This window comes from Panulirus ornatus, chromosome 4 (assembly GCF_036320965.1).
Source record: "Panulirus ornatus isolate Po-2019 chromosome 4, ASM3632096v1, whole genome shotgun sequence".
NCBI lineage: Eukaryota > Metazoa > Arthropoda > Malacostraca > Decapoda > Palinuridae > Panulirus > Panulirus ornatus.
Window position 1 is genome coordinate 59,043,008 of NC_092227.1, and position 22,478 is coordinate 59,065,485.

Consider the following 22,478-nt stretch of genomic DNA (forward strand, 5'->3'; position numbering starts at 1 on the left):
GTTGTTAGGGAGGTGAATGCAAGAGTTTTGGAAAGAGGGGCAAGTATGAAGTCTGTTGGGGATGAGAGAGCTTGGGAAGTGAGTCAGTTGTTGTTCACTGATGATACAGCGCTGGTGGCTGATTCATGTGAGAAACTGCAGAAGCTGGTGACTGAGTTTGGTAAAGTGTGTGAAAGAAGAAAGTTAAGAGTAAATGTGAATAAGAGCAAGGTTATTAGGTACAGTAGGGTTGAGGGTCAAGTCAATTGGGAGGTAAGTTTGAATGGAGAAAAACTGGAGGAAGTAAAGTGTTTTAGATATCTGGGAGTGGATCTGGCAGCAGATGGAACCATGGAAGCGGAAGTGGATCATAGGGTGGGGGAGGGGGCGAAAATTCTGGGAGCCTTGAAGAATGTGTGGAAGTCGAGAACATTATCTCGGAAAGCAAAAATGGGTATGTTTGAAGGAATAGTGGTTCCAACAATGTTGTATGGTTGTGAGGCGTGGGCAGGAAGATGGATGTGCTGGAAATGATATGTTTGAGGACAATGTGTGGTGTGAGGTGGTTTGATCGAGTAAGTAACGTAAGGGTAAGAGAGATGTGTGGAAATAAAAAGAGCGTGGTTGAGAGAGCAGAAGAGGGTGTTTTGAAATGGTTTGGGCACATGGAGAGAATGAGTGAGGAAAGATTGACCAAGAGGATATATGTGTCAGAGGTGGAGGGAACAAGGAGAAGTGGGAGACCAAACTGGAGGTGGAAAGATGGAGTGAAAAAGATTTTGTGTGATCGGGGCCTGAACATGCAGGAGGGTGAGAGGAGGGCAAGGAATAGAGTGAATTGGAGCGATGTGGTATACCGGGGTTGACGTGCTGTCAGTGGATTGAATCAAGGCATGGAAAGCTGTGTAGGTATGTATATTTGCGTGTGTGGACGTATGTATATACATGTGTATGGCGGGGGGTTGGGCCATTTCTTTCGTCTGTTTCCTTGCGCTACCTCGCAAACGTGGGAGACAGCGACAAAGTATAATAAATAAATAAATAAATATATATATATATATATATATATATATATATATATATATATATATATATATATATATATATATATATATATATAAGGAGAGATAGGTAGTATGTTTGAGGAAAGGAACCTTGATGTTTTGGCTCTGAGTGAAATGAAGCTCAAGGGTAAAGGGGAAGAGTGGTTTGGGAATGTCTTGGGAGTAAAGTCAGGGGTTAGTGAGAGGACAAGAGCATGGGAAGGAGTAGCATTACTCCTGAAACAGGAGTGGTGGGAGTATGTGATAGAGTGTAAGAAAGTAAATTCTAGATTGATATGGGTAAAACTGAAAGTGGATGGAGAGAGATGGGTGATTATTGGTGCATATGCACCTGGGCATGAGAAGAAACATCATGAGAGGCAAGTTTTTGGGAGCAGCTGAGGGAGTGTGTTAGTAGTTTTGATGCACGAGACCAGGTTATAGTGATGGGCAATTTGAATGCAAAAGTGAGTAATGTGGAAGTTGAGGGAATAATTGGTGTACTAGGGGTGTTCAGTGTTGTAAATGGAAATGGTGAAGAGCTTGTAGATTTATGTACTGAAAAAGGACTGGTGATTGGAAATACCTGGTTTAAAAAGAGAGCTATACATAAGTATACGTATGTAAGTACGAGAGACGGCCAGAGAGCGTTATTGGATTACGTCTTAATTGATAGGCGCACCAAAGAGAGACTTTTGGATGTTAATGTGCTGAGAGGTGCAACTGGAGGGATGTCTGATCATTATCTTGTGGAGGCGAAGGTGAAGATTTGTAGAGGTTTTCAGAAAAGAAGAGAGAATGTTGGAGTGAGAGTAAGTGAGCTTGGGAAGGAGACTTGTATGAAGAAGTACCAGGAGAGACTGAGTACAGAATGGAAAAAGGTGAGAACAAAGGACATAAGGGGAGTGGAGGAGGAATGGGATGTATTTAGGGAAGCAGTGATGGCTTGGACAAAAGATGCTTATGGAATGAGAAGTGTGGGAGGTGGGCAGATTAGAAAGGGTAGTGAGTGGTGGGATGAAGAAGAAAGATTGTTAGTGAAAGAAAAGAGAGAGGCATTTGGACGATTTTTGCTGGGAAATAATGCAAATGACTGGGAGATGTATAAAAGAAAGAGGCAGGAGGTCAAGAGAAAGGTGCAAGAGGTGAAAAAGAGGGCAAATGAGAGTTGGGGTGAGAGAGTATCATTAAATTTTAGGGAGAATAAAAAGATGTTTTGGAGGGAGGTAAATAACGTGCGTAACACAAGGGAATCAATGGGAACTTCAGTGAAGGGGGCTAATGGGGAGGTGATAACAAGTAGTGCTGATGTGAGAAGGAGATGGAGTGAGTATTTTGAAGGTTTGTTGAATGTGTTTGATGATAGAGTGGCAGATATAAGATGTTTTGTTCGAGGTGGTGTGCATAGTGAGAGGGTTAGGGAAAAGGATTTGGTAAACAGAGAAGAAGTAGTAAAAGCTTTGCAGAAGATGAAAGCCAGGAAGGCAGCAGGTTTGGATGGTATTGCAGTGGAATTTATCAAAAAAGGGGGTGACTGTATTGTTGACTGGTTGGTAAGGTTATCTAATGTATGTATGACTCATGGTGAGGTGCCTGAGGATTGGCGGAATGCTTGCATAGTGCCACTGTACAAAGGCAAAGGGGATAAAAGTGAGTGCTCAAATTACAGAGGTATAAGTTTGTTGAGTATTCCTGGGAAATTATACTGGAGGGTATTGATTGAGCGGGTGAAGGCATGTACAGAGCATCAGATTGGGGAAGAGCAGTGTGGTTTCAGCAGTGGTAGAGGATATGTGGATCAGGTGTTTGCTTTGAAGAATGTATGTGAGAAATACTTAGAAAAGCAAATGGATTTGTATGTAGCATCTATGGATCTGGAGAAGGCATATGATAAGAGTTGATAGAGATGCTCTGCGGAAGGTATCAAGAATATATGGTGTGGGAGGCAAGTTGTTAGAAGCAGTGAAAAGTTTGTATTGAGGATGTTAGGCATGTGTAAGTGTAGGAAGAGAGGAAAGTGATTGGTTCTCAGTGAATGTAGGTTTGCGACATGGGTGTGTGATGTCTCCATGGTTGTTTAATTTGTTTATGGATGGGGTTGTTAGGGAGGTGAATGCAAGAGTTTTGGAAAGAGGGGCAAGCATGCAGTCTGTTGTGGATGAGAGAGCTTGGGAAGTGAGTCAGTTGTTGTTCACTGATGATACGTCGCTGGTGGCTGATTCGGGTGAGAAACTGCAGAAGCTGGTGACTGAATTTGGTAAAGTTTGTGAAAGAAGAAAGCTGAGAGTAAATGTGAATAAGAGCAAGGTTTTTAGGTACAGAAGGGTTGAGGGACAAGTCAATTGGGATGTAAGTTTGAATGGAGAAAAACTGGAGGAAGTGAAGTGTTTTAGATATCTGGGAGTGGATCTGGCAGCAGATGGAACCATGGAAGTGGAAGTGAATCATAGGGTAGGGGAGGGGGCGAAAGTTCTGGGAGCGTTGAAGAATGTGTGGAAGTCGAGAACGTTATCTTGGAAAGCAAAAATGGGTATGCTTGAAGGAATAGTGGTTCCAACAATGTTATATGGTTGCGAGGCGTGGGCTATAGATAGAGTTGTGTGGAAGAGGGTGGATATGCTGGAAATGAGATGTTTGAGGACAATATGTGGTGTGAGGTGGTTTGATCAAGTAAGAAATAATAGGATAAGAGAGATGTGTGGTAATACAAAGAGTGTGGTTGAGAGAGCAGAAGAGGGTGTTTTGAAATGGTATGGTCATATGGAGAGAATGAGTGAGGAAAGATTGACCAAGAGGATATATGTGTCAGAGGTGGAGGGAATGAGGAGAAGTGGGAGACCAAATTGGAGATGGAAAGATGGAGTGAAAAAGATTTTGAGTGATCAGGGCCTGAACATGCAGGAGGGCGTGCAAGGAACAGAATGAATTGGAACGATGTGGTACACCGGGGTCGACGTGCTCTCAACGGATTGAACCAGGGCATGTGAAGCATCTGGGGTAAACCATGGAATGTTCTGTGGGGTCTGGATGTGGAAAGGGAGCTGTGGTTTCAGTGCATTATTACATGACAGCTAGAGACTGAGTGTGAACGAATGTGGCCTTTGTTGTCTTTTCCTAGTGCTACTTCGCACACATGCGGGGGGAGGGGGTTGTTATTTCATGTGTGGCAGGATGGCGATGGGAATGAATAAAGGCAGCCAGTATAAATTATGTACATGTGTATATATGTATATGTCTGTGTGTGTATATATATGTATACGTTGAGATGTATAGGTATGTATATTTGTGTGTGTAGACGTGTATGTATATACATGTGTATGTGGGTGGGTTGGGCCTCTCTTTCGTCTGTTTCCTTGCGCTACCTCGCTAATGCAGGAGACAGCGACAAAGCAAAATAAATAAATATATATATATATATATATATATATATATATATATATATATATATATATATATATATAAATTCATTCATTCCCGTCACCATCCCGCCACACATGAAATGACAACCCCCTCCCCCTGCATGTGCGTGAGGTAGCACTAGGAAAAGGCAACAAAGGCCACATTTGTTCAGAGTCTATAGCTGACAAGTATAATGCAACGAAACCACAGCTCCCTTTCCACATCCAGGTCCCACAAAACTTTCCATGGTCTACCCCAGATGCTTCACATGCCCTGGTTCAATCCACTGATAGCACATCCTCCCGGTATACCACATCATTCCAATTCACTCTATTCCTTGCACGTTCAGGCCCTGATCACTCAAAATCTTTTTCACTTGAGGGACAAGTTAATTGGGATGTAAGTATGAATGGAGAAAAATTGGAGGAAGCGAAGTCTTTTAGATATCTGAGAGTGGACAGCAGCAGATGGAACCATAGAAGCGAAAGTGAGTCACAGGGTGGGGGAGGGCACAAAGACTCTGGGAACGATGAAGAATGTGTGTAAGGTGAGAATGTTATCTCGGAGAGCAAAAATGTTTTTGGTGGTGAGCCATGGGCTACAGATATGGTTGTATGGAGGGGGTGGATGTGTTGGAAATCAAATGTTTGAGGACAATATGCAGTGTGAGGTGGTTTGATCAAGTAAGTACTGAAAGGGTAAAAGAGATGTGTGGAAATGAAAAGAGTGTGGTTGAGAGAGCAGAAGAGGTTGTACTGAAATGATTTGGACATATGGAGAGAATGAGTGAGGAAAGACTGACAAAGAGGATATATATGTATCACAGGTGGAGGGAACAAGGAGAAGCGGGAAAGTAAATTGGAGGTGGAAGGAAGGAGTGAGAGACTTTGCGTGATCAGGGCCTGAACACACAGGAGGGTGAGAGGCGTGCAAGGAATAGAGTGAAGTGAAATGATGTGGTATACCGGGGTCGATATGCTGTCAATGGACTGAACCAGGGCATGTGAAATGTCTGGTGTAAACCATGGGAAGATCTATGGGGCCTGGATGTGGATAGCAAGCTGTGGTTTCTGTCCATTATGTGACAGCTTGAGACTGAGCATTATGTGACACCTTGAAACTGAGGTTGAATAACAGTGGCCTTTTTTTTGTCTGTTTTCCTGGCGCTACCTCACTGAAGCAGGGGGTAGCGATACTGTTTCCTGTGGGACAGGGTAGCACTAAGAATGGATGAAGGCAAGCAAGTATGAATATGTATATGTGTATATATGTATATGTCTGTGTATATGTATGTATGTATATGCATACATGTTGATATGTATATGGAAGTGCATGTATATGCCACTATGTATATATATGTGTATATGAGAGGATGGGACATTCTTTCTTTGTCTGTGTCCTGGCGCTACCTAGCTGACGCAGGAAATGGCGATCAAGTATAATAATAATGAAAATGATTTTTTTTAGCATATTCTCTTTGCTTTTTGTCTCTTTCAATGTACTAACTCTGGAGTCATCTGGAAAACATCTGACTAAACTTATTACTTTCCTGTGTATGTCTCATGTCCTTATTATTAACAGTATTGAAGATGATATTGTTCCATGTGGCATACCTGATAGAATTTCTTAATAGTTGTGTTTACTGCCACATTGAATTTTCTATTTGGTAAAAAGACCTCGATTCAACCTCCTAATTTAAAGTAGCCATTAAAGTTTTGATCTACTTCTTTTCCTAACAAAACTCTGTAGTTTACTTGATCAAATGCATAAGTGAAGTTTAGAAATACAATATTCATTCTCCAATACATTTCAGATCCATAACTTTCCCCATTGTGACCTGGCATTATAATTTAAGTTTGTGCTTTTTTATTTGGCACACATGTAACAGACTGAATCATGCTTACTGTCTCTATCATTGGTTTAATTTGAAAGGATGATGTCAGCTTATGCACAGATTTTACTCATGTTAATTTTCATTTCCTGGTAGACCTGGGGCCTGATAGATCATCTGGCTCACCTAGCCTGGTAGACCCTGTATTTATAACTCTATTTGACTCCTCCCCAATTTAAGGAACACTCTGACTACACTTTATTGTGTGTCTGCCACCAGTAACATGGAGGGATCAGGTGGTAGTGTATTGGCTCACCCCAGTACCCCAGCTAATTCAAGGAACAACCTGTCCCCTACCCTTGGATCAACCCATTAGGTAGTAGGTTGTTGACAACAGCCATCCATGGTGGTCTACCATCCTAACCAAGGAGCGTTAAAGTGGTGCCCAGAACCATCTTACAATATCCATATCAGGATTGCTGGTCTTACTGTCAGTCTCATCTAACTAGGACTTCTGGGCCAGTCCTAACATCTTACAAGCACCACACACCTGCCCAAACCTTACTTATCATTATTATTAATCTTTTTTCACAAAAGTATTTTTGTCAATTCCTGTCCACTCAAACGCTTGTGAGTATCACCATGACGGTCTGTCAAATCAATGGCCCCTAGTCCCCGGTATTATGGGGTGCTAAGAATCTCCGGGTTTCTGCCTGATTCTACTGCCAATGAGAGGGAGGGCTCTGGCAGTTGTAGTACCGGCCCCTTCCATGACCTTTCCCTCTCTGTTAGACCATTCTCTTTTTCTTTTCACTTCTCCAACATTCGTGGTCTCTCTAGTAACCTATTCTCAATTGAACACCATCTGTCTAGTACCTCTTATGATATCTTAATTCTGTTTGAGACACATTTGTCTAATGATGTTCTCAATTGTCCCTTTTTCATATCTAACTTTAACTTCCACTCACAATTACAGTTCAAAGGTGGTGTTTGTGCTTATTATAACATCACACACCTGTTGCATGCCTCAAGGACCTTAAGTCTCCAAACTTTGATATTATATGGTTCAAGGTCTGTCACCCTACTCCCACACTCTTCCTGTTTCCCCTATTGCTCTCCTAATTCTACAAATCTTATATCCTTCTATGAGACTGATATCCTCTCACCTGCAAGCCAAGATCATCTACCTCGGTGATTTCAATGTTCATCATAGGGGATAGTCGAATTCCTCCCATACAGATGATGGATGGATTGAAGCCCTCACTCTCTCCATTCTCAATGATTTAGAGCAAATTATCTCCCTCTAACCATATTCCTGACGCTGTGACCACTTAACTAATATTCTGGATTAGTTTTTCATCTCCAGTCCATCCTGCTGTAAATACACAATCTTGCCCCCAGTTGGTTCATCTGATCACATTCTCATAAATGTATCTATTCTAATGGCACCTCCCTCTCCAGCAACCCCTTCTAAGCATAAAAACTGGCACCACAACAAAGCTGACTGGAATAACCTACATAACTTCTTTTCTGACTTTTCTTGGGTAAATTACTGTCTCATGTGGTAATGCTTCTGTCTCAGCCAAACACATAGCAGCGGTTATTCATACTGGAATGGGAACATTTATCCCCTCTTCCTCCAATCCATGTTTCAATCATTCCTGTTCTGGGGCCATTCAGGCAAAGGATCAGGCATATCGGGCTTGGAAAGTCTCTCCTTCCTCTGGCTCCCCATTCAGCTTTTATCATTGCCTGTAATTGCTGCAAACATGTTATCAGTGAGAGGAAGTATTGCTTTACTCAAAGGAAGTGCAATGACCTCTCCTTGTCTTTCTGGTCTTTAGCCAAGGGCCTCTCCAATAGCTTCTATAGCTCTATCTTTCCTTCACTTTTCCCCTCTGACGGTACTATAGCTGTTTCTCCCATAGACAAAGCAACTCTGGTTCCCATTTCTCCTCTATCACCACCCTGGATGACTAACATTCCTTCACACCCTCATGCTCCTCTTACTAACCCTATGCCTCTTCCCATAATCTCTTTTCAGACTGTCCGAAAAGCGCTTTTTTCTCTGGACACAAGCAAGGCTTATGGCCCTGATGGCATCCATCCCCATGTTCTGAAAGAGTGTGCCTCTGAACTTGCACCTGTGCTTCTCATCTGTTCTATTTCTGTTTAAAAACCAAAGCTTTTCTTTCTCCCTGCAAGCATGCATTGATACCTTCCATCCCTAAGAAGGTTGACTGGTATTACTCTTCTAACTATTGTCCTATTACTTTGACATGCACCATTTCTAAAGTCTCTGAATCCCTCTTCAACTCCCATATCCTTAGACACCTCAAAAATCAGTCTTCTCTCTGATCACCGTATGATTTCCATTATGCTTATCACCGTATGACTTCCATAAGGCGAGATCCACTGGTGATATATTTTCCTATCTTACTAATGTTTGGTCATCATCCCTGAAAGATTATGAGTAGTGATGTGTAGTTGCCCTTGACATATCTAAGGCTTTCGACAGGATGTGGCATCATGGTCTCATCTCTAAGCTCCCCTCTTTTAGCTTCCCTCCCTCACTTTGCTCCTTCATATCTAGCTTCCACTTTGACCAACTTATCTCTGTGGTTGTTGATGGATCAGCCTCCCCCCTTTTTCTCCATCAACAGTGGTGTCTCAAGGCTCTGTCCCGTCCCCTACACTTTTTTCTCCAATGATTTCTTCTCCTCCGCAAATAATCCAATGCACTCATAAGCTGACAACTCAACACTGCATTCATCCACATCCTTCATTTCTGCTCTTTCTCTTACTCAATCTGCATCTTGTCTTGACACAGCTTCCTCAATAAACTCAGACTTGGACTGGATATCTCAGTGGGGCACACAAAATCTTGTTAATCTTAATGCTTCCAAGACCCAGTTTCTACCCATCTCTAACAAAATCTCCTCACAACTCTTGTCTCCCCTTTGATGGTTCTGTAATTTCACCTCTTGATTCAATGAAGATACTTGGTATTACTGTAACATCTACTCTTTCTACGAAACCCCACATTACAGGAATAGCTAAGTCTGCCTCCAAGAAACTGGGCATCCTGTGTAGATGTTGAAACTTCTCTTCTGAAGAGTTGCTGTTTATACAAGGGACTGATTCGTCCTTGTATGGAGTACTGCTCTCACATTTAGGGTAGTTCTAGCTCAGCATCCTTACTTGATAGAGTTGTGTCGAAAACAGCCTGCCTTATAAACTGTCCCAGGCTAAGCTCCGAACTTGACTCCCTTGCCTTACACCACAGTTGGTTCACTTTCCCTCTTCTATAAGTATCACTTCGGGTTTTGCTCCCGTGAGCTGGCTGCTTGTGTCTTCACCACTAGCTAGACCATGCAATACTCTGCAAGCTGCTGTGTCACAAGATTAATGTGTGGTCATCAGCAATTCAAGGGTGGGCCTCTTTGATACCTGCTTCTTTCCCTACACATCAAAGCCCTGGAACGCTCTACCTTCACGTCTTTCCCGATAACTATGACCTGGCATATTTCACGACAGGTTTTTTCACTTTCTCCAAAATTCGTAAATACTTTTCCTAGTCTTTTCTTTTTCCATTTCATGATTCTCTCTATATTCTAATTAAAGCCCAGCTTTGATGTGGACTTTTGTCCGTGTCTGGAGCCTTCAACAGAAAAAGAATATATACTTAACCAAATTTCTCCCTTGCGTAAGTTGTAAACTAACGCAGAATTTGGTGATTATATAGAGGAAATGCAAAAATTGCAGGAATAACAGTAATCATTACAAAAAGCACAGAACTCTACTATTCTTAATTCAAATTTCGTTCACTCACAGGCCAATTTGGCTGAAATTTTCAATGACTCATTCTGATTTTTGGATGTTTCTAGAGTATGGACATGCAATTATATACCATGCTTCACAAAGGTGAAGTTTCCCATAATCCATCTGAACAGTCTCCTGAAGGTTTATACCTGTCAAATAACAGCACTGCTTCCTGGAAAGTTTTTCTACTTTGTAATGATGCAGGGATGTGAAACCATTCTGTAGGCTTACTATTTGGATAAAAAGCCTACAATAAACAAGGAATAATCTAGATCTATCATAAATCCCAGTTCCTGGAACCCCAATACTGTTCTTGCCATGATTGCTGGGTATCTGCACATACCCAATGATATCTTCATAATATGTTAAGAAAAGAAACACTATATTCCAAAATACATCTTAGTAGGAAAAACAGTATAACTCCATTTCATAGATTCAGCTAGGACCTAGCAAATTCAAATAGCTAAAAAAATTCCAGTATAAATATGAGCTTTACTTTCAGAAATATTTTAAACATGCCTGAAAATCTATAGAAATATCATGTGAATATGAAATCTGTACTCACCCGACACAGAGATTTTTAGTCCTCCTGGATTTGGTCAATGTACAGCAGTGAAGATTAATCACTTCCTGGTTTGGCAGCAAGTGAAGGTGAACACAAGATGAGGGTGCTGGGACAGGTTGAAGATATGGGTGGAGTGTTCATGAGAGGTAGGGAGGTACTGCGGAAGTCTTCTATTCCTGCATGGGGTAAAGGCAGTGTATCAGTAAGAGTGCTGTCATGCTCACTGTGACATAAATCTCAAGTGCTCAAGGGAATATTATGGGGATGGGGCTGAGGCCTTGAAAGCCTTAGATCCGTCGTTAACAGTTTGGTGGCTTTCTTGAATGTGTATGCTTGCCTGTAACTTTCCCATGCTCCAACTGAATATTCCCCTAAAGCCTTGTTCTTGCTAGCTAAACAGATCTACTTCCTAGTTCTTGCTAGCTACACAAATTTACTTCCTAGGAGACATTTTCTACTTCTGTAACCCATTTTATGGAATTAGCAGGAAATTCTTTCAACTGACTTCAAGTTCCAGTTCTTGGAACACTATTAGTGTTCTTACAATGATCACTGGATCACTGCACATATAGACGGATATAATTTTAATTGTGTACGAAATGATGTTATTTCTCAGAGGTACATGTGAGTAGGAAATGCATCACAGCTTCACTTAAAAGACTGAACTGGGACCAGGGTGGAGTTCTTTCTGAAAGGGGAATTTTGATTCACTGCCAGTCTCACTGTCCACAAACATGCAATCTCTTCTTGTCTTACATAAAACTTGACAATACTTACCTCACAGCTCATTCTTCATAACTCTAGATTGTCCTTCAGTAAGCACAATCCACTAGCCCTTCCTTTTGGCAAAAAGGTAGAAGCAATAGATAGTAGTAGTAGGAAGAAACATTTAGGCAGGAGCATTAGGTAGAGGAAATAGCTACCAACATTTGGAAGGAGCATAAGTAGCAGTCAGTAGGTGCATTAGGTAGAAGCCTCTGCAAATACTGTGATAGAGTTGGCTTCTGCCAGTGCCCTGTTTAGGATGAGGCAATAAATGATAGGAAACTGCACTAGAATTCATTAGTTGTGGAAACTATTACTGCGGCCATTCCTTTGAGGGAATTCCAGGTGGGAACAGGCATCAGATATATAAAGAGACTGATAGTCAGTTGTCCAGAGGTTTCAGTTGACTGGATTTTAGAGTAATGGAGCCATGCTGTAACAGCTGCTAATATAAGATGTATGGATGATGACACTTATAAACAAGGATGTAAGGTTTATATTTTGCTATCTGGAACATGTTCTGATGATCAAAGTACAAGTCAAATACGACTAACTTAAAGAGGTATTTTACTGACTTTCTCAGTGAGTGGAAGAACCTCACACCAAGAACCAAGCACTCAAAATCATTGAGTCATTCATGTGTGAAGGTGTTAGGTTACCTCTCCACACCTGAAAAATGCTATCTATAAGTTGTACGGCAAGATTTTTTATCCTTACAAAATAAGTGGTAAACAATTAGCAAATAAATTTGTTACGTAAAATCTATGGAGAAGTGCTGTGCCACTAATAATCACAGGGGACAGTTTCAACCATGATTTTGTAGATAATTTTTGTATCATATAAAAATGTAATAATTATCATTTTGCTTTTAGTCTTCTATAATCAATATACTTCATACACATCTCTCACCAATAACGATTTGCAATGATATTCAAATCTTAGTGATAAGACATGAGGACACTTTTGGTTATAGCATCAACATCTACATTGATTGTATAATACCTCTCATGCCTGATGAAACACAGTATGGTATACCATGTGTTGTGACATTTTGCCTCATTACCTCCCCTTACTCTTACCCAGAACTTTGTGTAGAAACTATGGCAGATAATCATAGTTTGGTAAGCACTTGGTATACGCAGGAATGGTCAGAACATACTTCTATCTATAACACAGACTTTTAGACTTAAAAATAGATACTAAAGACCAAACAATAAATTTGGGGTATATTCATAAAGCTTTTGACACATACTGCATCTAGCGTACACCACTTTTAAGTATTTTGGACAATGCACATCAAGTCCACGCGTGAAAGTGTTAAGCTACCTCTACACACCTGTAAAATACAATTTTTGAAGTTGTATGAAAAGAATTTACTCTTACAGATATTGCAATGCAATCATTAAGTCCTTTTTGTGAATATTCCCTTCGTGTCTAATGTGTGCCTGTCAACTAAGGAAAGCATTTTGTGATATTCTTGATAATTCTTTTTGAAGTATACAAGCGCTTCCTTGTTATACTCGAATTGTAAAACAAAAAGTTTTTAAGGGATGAAAAACATACATTGAAAAGAAAAACTGCAATCTACCTACAATTTGATGGCCATTAAGTCCGATAATCGGGGATTTGAATAATTGAATGTTTCAAGGAAATTCAAATATTAGATTCACCCTTAATGGGTATCTGTCGATAAGAGGAAGCATTATTTAAAAAGAAAACTCATTTTACATGAAACATTCGTTGTTAAAAAAAAAAAGCTTAAAAATACAATGAAAAAATACCTGCAATATTTGGTATTTTTCGTGAAGAAATATATTTACTTAAAAAACCCATTATAAGGCCCATTTTTCAAACTCAATACATATCCTGGGATGAAACTTTGCGTTGTGTCCATAAGTCCTACACCTGAGCATCTGAATAATTACACGTTCTAAAGATTTTGTGAATATTTGCTTTGTACTTACTGAGAATTTGCCGGCCTAGGGAAGCTTAATGAGGTATATTCCATGACCATTTATGCATAGAAACATCTTTATTTTTTCATTTTATTTTGTGTGTGTGTGTGTGTGTGTGTGTGTGTGTGTGTGTGTGTGTATTTTTTTTTTTGGGGGGGGGCTATAAGATGCATTGTATGCCAAAATACATAAAGTTTGTACTATGTTACTTGGTGGAATAGGTTCACTGGAAAATTTCATCATAACCCCTGTTTTTCATGCTCAATACAAATCTGGGACTGAAAAATTGCTCTGGGGCCATTATATCGTCTAATAAAGCATTCAAGTGATTACGCGTTAAAAGATTTTGTGACTAAGCGCTTCGAATATGTATTGAGAACCTTTCGGACAAGGGGAACATTTTGAGGTATTTCCCATGACCACTTTAAGTAGGAAAGCCTTTCCTTATATATATATATATATATATATATATATATATATATATATATATATATATATATATATAAATGAGATGTTTGAGGACAATATGTGGTGTGAGGTAGTTTGATCGAGTAAGTAATTAAAGGGTAAGAGAGATGTGTGGTAATAAAAAGGGTGTGGTTGAGAGAGCAGAAGAGGGTGTTTTGAAATGGTTTGGTCACATGGAGAGAATGAGTGAGGAAAGATTGACCAAGAGGATATATGTGTCAGAGGTGGAGGGAACGAGGAAAATTGGGAGACCAAACTGGAGGTTGAAAGGTGGAGTGAAAAAGATTTTGAGTGATCGGGGCCTGAACATGCAGGAGGGTGAAAGGCGTGCAAGGAATAGAGGGAATTGGAACGATGTGGTATACCGGGGTCGACGTGCTGTCAATGGATTGAACCAGGACATGTGAAGCGTCTGGGGTAAACCATGGAAAGTTGTGTGGGGCCTGGATGTGGAATGGGAGCTGTGGTTTCCGTGCATTATACATGACAGCTAGACTCTGAGTGTTGTCTTTTCCTAATGCCACCTCGCGCACATAAGGGGAGAGGGGGTTGTCATTTCATGTGTGTCGGGGTGGCAACAGAAATGAATAAGGGCAGACAGTATGAATTATGTACAGGTGTATATATGTATATGTCTGTGTGTGTGTATATATATGTATAAGTTGAGATGTATAGGTATGTATCTTGCGTGTGTGGACGTGTATGTATATACATGTGTATGTGGGTGGGTTGGGCCAATAATTCTTTCGTCTGTTTCCTTGCGCTACCTCGCTAACGCGGAAGACCGACAATGTATGATAGTACCCATATATATATATATATATATATATATATATATATATATATATATATATATATATATATATATATATATGAAAGGATCACAATTTTGCGCGTGATCAAGATATTCCTATGAGTCCACGGGTAAAAATGAAACACGAAAAGTTCCCAAGTGCACTTTCGTGTAATAATCACATCATCAGCTGAGACACAAGAGAGAAATATAAGTCAGTTGATATACATCGAAGAGATGAAGCTAGGACGCCATTTGGTATATCAACTGACTGTTATATTTCTCTCTTGTGTCTCTCCTGATGATGTGATTATTACACGAAAGTGCACTTGGGAACTTTTCGTGTTTCATTTTCCCGTGGACTCATAGGAATATCTTGATCACGCGCAAAATTGTGATCCTTTCCTATATATATATATATATATATATATATATATATATATATATATATATATATATATATATATGGGTATGTTTGAAGGAATAGTGGTTCCAACAATGTTGTATGGTTGCGAGGCGTGGGCTATGGATATAGTTGTTCGCAGGAGGGTGGATGTGCTGGAAATGAGATGTTTGAGGACAATGTGTGGTGTGAGGTGGTTTGATCGAGTAAGTAATGTAAAGGTAAGAGAGATGTGTGGAAATAAAAAGAGCGTGGTTGAGAGAGCAGAAGAAGGTGTTTTGAAATGGTTTGGGCACATGGAGAGAATGAGTGAAGAAAGATTGACCAAGAGGATATATGTGTCGGAGGTGGAGGGAACGAGGAGAAGGGGGAGACCAAATTCAGGTGGTAAGATGGAGTGAAAAAGATTTTGAGTGATCGGGGCATGAACATGCAGGAGGGTGAAAGGCGGGCAAGGAATAGAGTGAATTGGATCGATGAGGTATACCGGGGTTGACGTGCTGTCAGTGGATTGAATCAGGGCATGTGAAGCGTCCGGGGTAACCCATGGAAAGTTGTGCGGGGCCTGGATGTGGAAAGGGAGCTGTGGTTTCGGGCATTATTGCATGACAGCAAGAGACTGAGTGTGAACGAATGGGGCCTTTGTTGTCTTTTCCTAGCGCTACCTCGCACACATGAGGGGGGAGGGGGATGGTATTCCATGTGTGGCGAGGTCGCGATGGGAGTGAATGGGGGCAGTGTGAATTGTGTGCATGGGTATATATGTATGTCTGTGTGTGTATATATATGTGTACATTGAGATGTATAGGTATGTATATTTGCGTGTGTGGACGTGTATGTATATACATGTGTATGGGGGTGGGTTGGGCCATTTCTTTCGTCTGTTTCCCTGCGCTACCTCGCAAACGCGGGAGAGCGACAAAGCAAAATAGATAAATAAATAAATATATATATATATATATATATATATATATATATATATATATATATATATATATATATATATATATATCCTGAATACCTACAATTTTTTTAGATTTCTCTCGAGGAAATAGATTCACTTAAAACATCTGTATAAAGGTTATATTAATGCTCAGTATGAATCTTGAGTTGACGTACTGTCTTGGGGCCAATAAGTTCCGTAAATATGAATACGTTTTTGAATCAATACACTTTTACAAGATTTCTTAATATTTCGCTTCATAGTTCTTGAGTATCTGTTAAGAACGGATGCTTTTCGATATCTTACATTTCAATTTAGAAAGATTTTTTTCTCTCTTCTGCCTAAAAACATATCCTGCAATTTTGGCACTTTTGTTAAGATGTGAATATGCTCCAAACACTTTAAATATAAGATTTTTTTTCATGCTGAATACGTATCTGGTGTTGAAATACTGAGTTGCGGCCATTGAGTTCTGTAAGTAAGGATTTATATCATCATAAGATTAAAAGATTTCCTGAGTATTCGCTTCAAATCAAATAAGTTTCTGTCGACAAGAAAAAGTAGTAGGAGGAAATTTCAACGTATTTGCGTGTGTGCTTGCACGTAAATGGATGTGCGCGCGTGTGTGAGTCGGTTATGATTACATTCGTCCACCAAACCAGCCAACCAACCAACCAGATTCCCAACCCAACACCTCCAGTAGCCCACCTCGCCAGACATTACATTGTGCTCACCAGCACAACAATCAAGGACCAACAGGAGCACGATACACAGACTATCCTTAGACTATTCCATCTAGCCCAACCAATCAACACAGTTACCAAAGAAATACTTACAGAGACTATGCAAAAGCAGATTGACCAGCTTTAACATAATACATGGAAACAGACTTCCAAGACTTCAACGCAGATAATTTCTTATCCCAATATCATGTAGGGTCATCACACTTCGTCATCTCCAAGCAAACGAACAACAACAAACACAGAAAACATGGCCGCACAAAGAAATGTATCTCAAACTTCTCCCCACAACTTATTCACCTCATAAAGCAAAGAAACCAAACCAACTCACTGTCAATATAAATCAAGAGAAATTTAATCTCTAATTTACACACCAGCACTCGTCTAATCACAGGAAGACAAAATGAAAACTGGCATTCATCTCTCCAAGCAGTGCACCACAAGTCCCCCAGCAACCAACTGTGGCGCACATTAAAAAAAAAAAATCCCCTTGAGGCAGCCTCGACTCATGAAGCACTCCTGATCCCACTCTAATGAAATCTCTTCTCCCAAGGAACACATAAACTTATTCATAATCAGCCACAAACTGATATACACTTAAACAGGAAAGTACAGGGGAGAATCTACACAAAATCCATCCAGAAACAACTTTCCACCTACAGTTCTCTCCCACTGATGCAGGCAATGCAATTAAAATCCTAAAGAACTCTCCCGGTACAATTCCGAACAACAACTCGAACTTTCACTTAAAACACTATGGCTAATTTGCAATCCAGGCACTAGCAGACATTTTCAACTACTCTTACCTATACAACTAAAGCCTCAGTACCTGTAAACTTGTAAACATATTACCAAACTTAAAACCCTTGAAACTACCCAACTCAACCTCCTCCTATCGTCTAATATTACTTACATCCTCACAATCCAAACTCCGTGAAAAAAACTGATCCATAACAGAGTCAAACAAACATTCCATTACCACCCACACAGCATCAGCTGCCCTAATCAAGGCTCTCTCTCTCTCTCTCTCTCTCTCTCTCTCTCTCTCTCTCTCTCTCTCTCTCTCTCTCTCTCTCTCATATATATATATATATATATATATATATATATATATATATATATATATATATATACTCTAGCCCGAGCCAGGTGCCCATTTTATCGACCGACCCCAACGGGTGAATGAACAGCTGGGCTAACTGTGGACCAACTGCCGCAACCAGGATTCGAACCTATGCGTTCGACCCTAGGCGTCTCGTGAATGCATCAAGATGAGCAACACTAACTGATACATTACGAAAGTCCATGGTATGACTCAAGATTCACACTGGGTCGAAGTATAATCATATTCCTGGTGAGGCCAGTTCACTTAGACACTGTCTGTCCCACGATGTGGATGAGATTATCGGAGTATGTTCCCAGCTAGCTCCTGATGCTGGTCAAGTCTGCCCTCTCTCACTACCAAGGCCAGCCACTAATAAGACCACTCGACTCAGAGAAAAAAAAAAAAAAATATCCGCCACGTATAACTCAGTGTCATTTCACTGAGACAAGATTCACTGTGTTCTTGACAGGGTCACGTAAAGATAATGCTTCTCCCTTTTTTTTAGACCACGAGATCCGCGACCAGAACGGCCTTTCAGAATCACATGCAAGACTGGAAACCATTACTATATCAGAATGATCCTTCGTTCCATCTCTATCTCAAGTTCCTGGCCACAGTACCTATTGAAGTGAATGCTATATATAAGTTAAATGATTTAAGTCAGGTAGCTAATATGACCTTTACTGAAAACACAAAGAACGTGTACATACGTCTCTTAGATAAGAATAGCAAAACAGATACATCCACAACCAGGTCCTGACAACACTCGCTCCGTCGTCCACTGGCGTAGGAGGTTGTGTCACAACCAGCCAGGTGATGATAACCTTTGTAAATCTCACCTGACATTAAGGACGGTTAAACATAAATCTATTTCAAACAATTGTATTCCTCATGCGCAAGAGCTTTGTCTGTTAACATCATAATGCGTCTATAACACCTATGAAATTAGATGCAGTATCGATGACCTACTAAATAAAACGTAGCACAGGAAATTTTCTTCAGAGATCTGTATTTCGAACTTTCAACTGCAGGATTTAGGATGGTGACACCAGTGTGGGTGACAGCCGTCAACAGAGATCTGAGGGTATTGTCACCAGCTTGGGAATATTTAGGAACACCAGCACTCATGGTGTTGGCAGATATGTGGACAAATGCAGTGATGACCGTCAACAGCAGTGCTCAGGAAGCAGGCTCTGACTATAGATGTGATCATTGACAGACTATAGACGTGGTGATCACTGTGACTATAAACGTGGTGATCACTATCAGTAATAGTGTTGAAACCACAATAGAACTTGAAAGTAAGTGTAAATTTCATATGTCTATGATGTCAGCAACATTAAGGGCGAGCGTGGTAACGACCTTACTAATATGGTCATCGTAACCTGTACTAAACTGTCTGCTTTTATGATAGATACCAAGACAATAGGCTTATTCAGTAGCAGACCACATGGCTACTACCATTTTGTATGTTTTCATCAATCATATGCTTGTAAGATTTTTTCTTTTTTTTGCCTTAGTAACGCCGGTATAGGCCAACAGGTCTTCCGTTTTGTGTTGCTTCTTCCCCTTTTGTGTCGTGGATATCGTCACCATTTCTCTGGACTGTATCTTTCTTATGGTAGCTGAGACGGTACTGGCAACTGAATGCCCTAATCAAGGTCATCTCATTAAAAGTGTGTGAAAGGAGAAAGTTGAGAGTAGATGTGAATAAGAGCGAGGTTATTTGGTTCAGCAGGGTTGAGGCACAAATTAATTGAGATGTAAGTTTGAATAGAGTAAAAATGGAGGAAGTGAAGTGTTTTAGATATCTAAGGGTGGACATAGCAGCGAATGGAGCCATGGAAGCGGAAGTGAGTCACAGGGTGGGGAGGGGCGAAGGTTCTGGGAGCGATGAAGAATGTGTGGAAGGAGAGAACGTTATCTCGGAGGGCAAAAATTGGCATGTTTGAAGGAAAAGTAGTTCCAACAATATTATATGGCTGTGAGGCATGGACTATATATAGAGTTATACAGGGGAGGGTGGATGTGTTGGAGATGAGATGTTTCAGGACAATATGTGGTGTGAGGTGGTTTGATCGAGAAAGTAATGAAAGAGTAAGAGAGATGTGTGGAAATAAAAAGTGGTTGAGAGAGCAGAAGAGGGTGTGTTGAAATGGTTTGGACATATGGAGAATGAGGGAGGAAAGGTTGACAAAGAGGATATATGTGTCAGAGGTGGAGGGAACAAGGAGATGCAGGAGACCAATGGAAGGATGGAGTGAAAAAGATTTCGAGCGATCGGGGCGTGAACATACAGGAGGGTGAAAAGTGTGCAAGGAATAGAGTGAACTGGAACGATGTGGTATACCGGGGATGACGTGTTGTCAATGGACGACTGAGCGAGGGCATGTGAAGCGTCTGGGGTAAAGCATGGAAAGGCCTGTGGGGTCTGGATGTGGAAAGGGAGCTGTGGTTTCGGTGCATTACACATGACAACTAGAGACTGAGTGTGAACGAATGTGGCCTTTTGTGTCTGTTTTCCTGGCGCTACCTCGCTGAAGCAGGGGGTAGTGATGCTGTTTCCTGTGGGGCGGGGTAGCGCCGAAAATGGATGAAGGCAAGCAAGTATGAATATGTACATGTGTATATATGTATATGTATGTATATGTGTATATGTTGATGTGTATATGTGTATATGATGATATGTATATGTGCGTGGGTCATTCTTCGTCTGTTTCCTTGCGCTACCTCGCTGACGCGGGAAACAGCTTCAAGTATTATATATATATATATATATATATATATATATATATATATATATATATATATATATACATATATATATATTATCCCTGGGGATAGGGAAGAAAGAATACTTCCCACGTATTCCCTGCGTGTCGTAGAAGGCGACTAAAAGGGGAGGGAGCGGGTGGCTGGAAATCCTCCCATCTCGTTTTTTTTTTCAATTTTCCAAAAGAAGGAACAGAGAAGGGGGCCAGGTGAAGATATTCCCTCAAAGGCCCAGTCCTCTGTGGTATACCGGGTTGACGTGCTGTCAGTGGATTGAATCAAGGCATGTGAAGCGTCTGGGGTAAGCCATGGAAAGCTGTGTAGGTATGTATATTTGCGTGTGTGGACGTATGTATATACATGTGTATGGGGGGGGGTTGGGCCATTTCTTTCGTCTGTTTCCTTGCGCTACCTCGCAAACGCGGGAGACAGCGACAAAGTATAATAAAAAAATATAAAATATATATATATATATATATATATATATATATATATATATATATATATATATATATATATATATATATATATAATCTCCTCGCCTGAGCTAGGCATCCAATTTATCAACTAATCCCTAAGGAAGGAAAAACAGCTGGGTTGATTGTTGAACCACTGAGGCAACCTGGTTTCGAACTTATGCGCTCGACCCCCAAGTTGGCCCACTGTGCATCGAGGTTAGCAACGCTAACCGCTCACCACGGATCACACGTCATTGGCAACATTGGCAAAAGGTTAAAGGCATTCCAAACCATTTAGATGAATTAATGAAAACGTGAGGGTAAGTTATACCATGTGATTTACTGTAGGTATGGTTTGAGTCAACCACCTCACAATGTGGGACTCGCTTGTCCATTAGCCTTATAAAGGGGAACGTAAGTAGCGACAGACCATTCAGTTCCTTCAAAGCTGCTTTTGTTAGTAGCAGAGATCAGAAACACGGATCTTCGCTTGGAAGTAGAAAAACAAAGAGATGACTAGCAGGGAAATGCATGTAAACTTTTGAATTACAGAGGTGCAAATAATATGACTCGTATTACTGACGCGAAATATATGTCAAATCTTAACGCATTTACGGTGATGATTTCATCTACTTGTCTTGGTGAGGTGATAAACCGGTACATTGCCTCATTGTAAGTACAGCGTTTGCCCGCGAAACCATTACCATGAATGAAATGGGATTGATCTAAACTTAAACACAGCTGTGTTTAGAAAAAAAAAAAGTATGATTTCTGGACTTTATTTTCCTAAAAGAACATTTCGATCCCAGAATCTTATTCTAAATGAAAAGTGTGACGTATATTGACATTATAAAGCACCCTAGAGGTGGGTGACCGATCTACGAGGCATGTGATGTTATGGGCCGATTTGTCAATAAATGTTTATTACATGAAACCGATTTTCTTTTTTTTTCTTTTCTCTTTTTTTTTTTTTTTTTTTTTGCACAGGGATCCTCTTACGATTGAATGTCATTTTGGTTGAACTGAGACTTTTGAAACTGGATTTGTTGTAGGCCGATTTGTCTGAAATTGTATTTAAAACCTTTGAAATTTAAGTTCACCCAAAGTGGTACACATGACTAGTCAGTCATAATAAGAGAGAAAAAAATTAAAGCAACGTTCCGGCTCCCTAATAGATTTATTATCACTTTGGCCCCAAACGCCTGATCTAATAAGTCTGAGCTCAGCCAATATGACATACATTACTTAGCAGGAATGTGATCTTGTCACTCACAGGGGAGAAAAATACATTCAAAACTCAGTTTCGGCTCCGAGTAGAATTATTGACATCGGCACGAAGCACCTGGTTGCACAGACGTCAACTTAGTGAAAATGACAACTATTACTTATACTGATGGGATTTTTAGACTATCATAAGAATTATTTTTGTGTCTTTTC

At 40.4% G+C, this 22,478-nt stretch overlaps 1 long non-coding RNA gene across 1 annotated transcript in view; it reads right to left on the reverse strand.

Annotated features, from left to right (window-relative positions):
- LOC139766454 (uncharacterized) overlaps positions 1 to 22,478 on the reverse strand; it is a 120,589-nt gene that overhangs the window by 41,756 nt on the left and 56,355 nt on the right. Inside the window, exon 2 of the long non-coding RNA XR_011716902.1 lies at positions 10,640 to 10,815. This is a non-coding gene — a long non-coding RNA (uncharacterized lncRNA). The remainder of the gene's footprint in view (positions 1 to 10,639; positions 10,816 to 22,478) is intronic.